Source organism: Takifugu flavidus, unplaced genomic scaffold (assembly GCF_003711565.1).
Source record: "Takifugu flavidus isolate HTHZ2018 unplaced genomic scaffold, ASM371156v2 ctg329, whole genome shotgun sequence".
NCBI classification, from domain to species: Eukaryota; Metazoa; Chordata; class Actinopteri; order Tetraodontiformes; family Tetraodontidae; genus Takifugu; species Takifugu flavidus.
The window spans coordinates 7,347-11,472 of NW_026621957.1; the positions used below are offsets into that span (position 1 = coordinate 7,347).

Sequence of the window (4,126 nt, forward strand, 5' to 3'; positions counted from 1 at the left end):
CCACCTCCTCACTTTGTCCCTCAGTGATGTAGAGCTCAGTGTAGATCTTGTTCAGCAGGGTTCCACTTCCTGCTTCATGAGTTCCTTCAGTCACATGTTCACATCTTCTCTTCAGACTCATCTTATGACCTTCTATCACCTCCTGCAGATCACTTCCTGAACATAAGTAAACCAATGATTTCCATCTATAATAAATCATCAACACAACTACAAATTCATGACATCACAAATTAAATCTCATATTGAACAGTTTTACTTTGTTTGGGCTTCATTTCAGCATCTCCAGATCTGCTTCCAGATTGTGAACAAGAGGACTCTCCTGGTGGAGCTGCCTGGTCCCAGTTTGATAGGATGTGCTCCCCCCTCTCACTATGAAACACATCTCTATTAGTCCTTTGATTTATAGGATGAAAGAACCTGATCAAGACTCAATATTGTTCCAGCATTTATGTCTGAATTCATCTTTCAGTTTAAACCTGATTCTTGTTTCTAATCAACAATATTCACATTAAGTCTGTAACTATATGACTGTCTGAGGTTTAAGTGTTAAACATCTCCAATAATAAACTCACAACCTGCTGCTGTTAATGTGACTAACAGCTGCCACACAAACACATCATCACGCTTTAGTTTTCTTACATTTCCTCTGAACTTCTGAAGTTCTATTCCTTTATCTTTGGAGTGGTCACTCTTCAGGGACACCAGCTGGGCACTGTGGACTCTGCTCTGTCCTCGTCCATCCTGAGGAAACATCAGAAATAGTGATGAGACTGTGATGAAGGTAAATAATCTGTAGAGGTTGTAGTTAAATAATCCCAATTCACTGCATTTTTATCAAACAGGAACATTTCTAATCCATTCTGGATAACAACTGAATCAATAAATCAATGATGTCTCTGTATAATTTTCATGTTTTCAGAGTTTAAGCTGCTTTTTTTAACTGTTCCCTGCAGTGAGAAAAGAACTGGCACCTTTTCCAGCCCCTCATCCTGCAGCACTGAATGTGCTCTAAAGTTCTTTCCAGAGCAAACGTCTCTGCACTTGCAGCAACATGTTGTAGTCATGGATCCGTGAGGAGAACCGGATACAGGAAACGCCCCCACTTTGATCCCAAAACCCAACTGGTGGCCAACGGTGGTCCGGCAACGACGGGGACGCTGGTCCATCGGGCCCACAACACTGGTTTTCCACAGGCCAACATGGTGAAAGGACTGTCTTCAGCTCAGCCACTAAATTATCTGGTGCTACATAAACATACTAGTCAGGACTTTTTAACTTCCCTCCTTTGTTCCCCTCTTCAATTATTTCTATGATCCAAGTCCTCAAAGATCACTGCTCTATTTAAAATAGATGAAAGAAATGACACCCACTCCTGCATTTCTTTCACAGTGGTTCCACAACATAGAACAATAAACCACTGTGAGAAAACGTGCAACATGAACCCAAAATCCTGTTGGTGTCCTGTGATCCTGTGTGGATTTAGTTATTTAGTTTATTGTCTTAAATTGGTCCGGCTGAGAGATGCTAACTTGCCCACGATTATATGTTGTTTGACAGGTAATACCAAAATATCCAGCTGTGACCTGGACTGTTGAACAGCTCTAATAACTCTAAGAGCTTTTCACCTGTCACAAAAAAGTTTTAAAATATTGTTAATACCTGTTAAGACTCTCTAACAACGTTAACAGCATAATACTCTCTTCTGCCCTCGGCTAAGCGCGTTAGCATCGGCAGCGAGCTAAACACATGGCTTCAGTAACCACTCGTGAAGCGTTCTGTGGTTTTTACCGATCCACTTTATTTTTGTAAAACTGCAAGAAAAGGATCACAATACTTAACTTTGGTTTCAATGTAAAAACGTACATTTTGAGTAGCGGCTACAATCGTAAAAGATATTACTTACAGATTATGCCTTTGAGAAGTGCAAAAGTAAAAGAAGTAACCGGATTGGATCCAAGAGCGGCCCGTTTTCCGTGTTCCGCAGCACCTTTATCTGTCTCCACGCTACTCCACTAAATGGCAGCGCGACAGGATCGACTGTAAATTGACAACTTACATCTAACAAAAAACCTCCGGAAAAGGAACAAACAACACAAAACTGAGGGACAGAACATACTCACTTTACACTCAGCTTGTCGCTCTTCCTGCTTCGTCTGAACAGAATACTTTCACTTTCACTTTTACAACCTAATCAACAGCTTTATGGCGTTTATATTACTACCATTAAAGCATTCTGGGAGGGTTTAAAGTTCTTTTAGGATCAGTAGCAAAGAGCAGAAAAATAAACTAAACTTCACTTAGAAAGACTATTCAACTATAACTAAAGCCAGACTATAAGAAAGTTAAATAAGACCGATTCATTTATAATGTATAACGATGTTTTGTGCTAAAACTAAATATGAAGTCTTGTTGAATTTTCTTAAGCCAAGAATTCTTCAGCTCTATGCAGCTCTTCAATAGTAACAAAATTTCAAATCTTGATTTTATCTCCAAACACAACTGTCAATTCTTTTCAATAATGCTCTTCGTTTCCACTCACCTTGTCGGTCTTCAGTCTTCCTGCTCAGTCTGAAAGAATACTTTGACCTTTCCTTTTTCCTCTGTTAATGAACAACTTTATGGCTGTTGATTAATATTCCACTACTATAAAAGCATTCTGGGAGGGTTCAAGATGAAAAGTTGTTTTGCTATTTTAATGCCATAAATATGTTTTTACATTTAAATTAAAACTGACTAACTTAGTTAACTAAATAAGATTTATGGAGCTTTACAGATTTGAAAGACTTGTAAAAGCAGCATATTCTGCAGCCCTGGAGTCCAGGAGGAGCAGCAGAGGTCAGAATGTGTCGGAGCGCGTTTAACTATTGTCTGCAGTTCCACGCGTGTCCACCGGGTGGCGGTAAAGCACCACATGATATTTCTCCTTTTTGGAACTTCTTCAGCTGCGTTGAGCTTTAAATCTTCACCTGTCGCTCCCTTCAAGCTCTAAACTATGCGGTTCTGTGTGTAGTTTGTTGGTTTAAATATTTCTGATGAATTCTGATGAGTGAAACTGTCAATGACCAATAGAAAGTTCGTCCATTGTTCTACTGCGTCACACATTTTCATTATTTATTGTCATTTTTGGGTCTAAACTGGACCAGTTCTGTGAGCTGTTTTGCTTTTTCTGTGGACCAGATGTTCCAGGCAGGTTCCATCATCGGACACAGACGGAGACAGGTCACGTGACAACAGTCAGCCTTTAGTTCTTTATTACAGGAGGATCTGGTTTATATACAGACACGTATCTGCAAAATACTAAAAAGTCTATGAACCCAAAGTACTAAAAAGTCTACATCCACGCACACGCGTGTATTAAGTGTTTATACACACGTGTGCGCGTACGTGCACACTGTATATTCATCTAATAACTGTCAGTTTCTAAAACAGCAAAGTAGAGTCACTGAGGCACGGCTTCACCTCCTTTACACCGAGGTTTCCCTGAGCAGGTGTGATGAACTGTTGCAGAAGGAAAAGCATGGAACATGTTAATAACCGGACACAACAACACTCAGGTTTATTGTCTGACGGCATCAGTGTCTCTGGTTGCATCTGTCTGAGGAGCATTGTGAAACCAGGAGCAGTGTAAATGAGGGGGGGGGGGGGCAGTGAGTGGATGCTGCATTCATCAAACACACAATAGTCAGAAGAGAAGAAGGAAGAACAGAAGCCCGTGTTCCTCAGTGTTGGTGTGGAGACGCCTGTTTGGAGGAGCAGGAAGCAGGCTGGACTCTTCCAGCTGGCTTTAATGCCACTTCTCTTCTGAGAACCTCCCAGCAGCTTTCTCTCCACCATCTTTTTACGCTGAAGCTTTTTGATCATTTCAGGTCAGATGTTCTTGGACTGAGGTTAAACATGTTTGTTCTTGTGCTCGGAGCGAACCGATGATCCTCTAAAGTCAGGCCCGTTAGGAGCCCCTGCAGTGATGAAGCTCTACCGCTGGATGCTGGATACCCTTCCATCCTCTGATGGGGGGTCCTCTTTCTTTGCACATGTCCTCTCAGCCTCCTCGGGACCCTGTCTGAGGTTGGCAGCATCACCCTCCATCGGTTTGTTGTCTGAAAACATCTGATAGTTTCACTGTGGT

The 4,126-nt window shown here is 41.4% G+C and overlaps 1 long non-coding RNA gene across 1 annotated transcript; it reads right to left on the reverse strand.

The window, feature by feature from the left end:
• Window positions 1-701: 701 nt before the first annotated feature.
• LOC130520261 (uncharacterized) lies at window positions 702-2,462 on the reverse strand. The gene is made up of 3 exons (XR_008948743.1): window positions 2,121-2,462; window positions 1,660-2,037; window positions 702-741 (listed from the first exon to the last, which is right to left on the reverse strand). It is a non-coding gene; the product is annotated as an uncharacterized LOC130520261 (long non-coding RNA).
• Window positions 2,463-4,126: the final 1,664 nt, after the last annotated feature.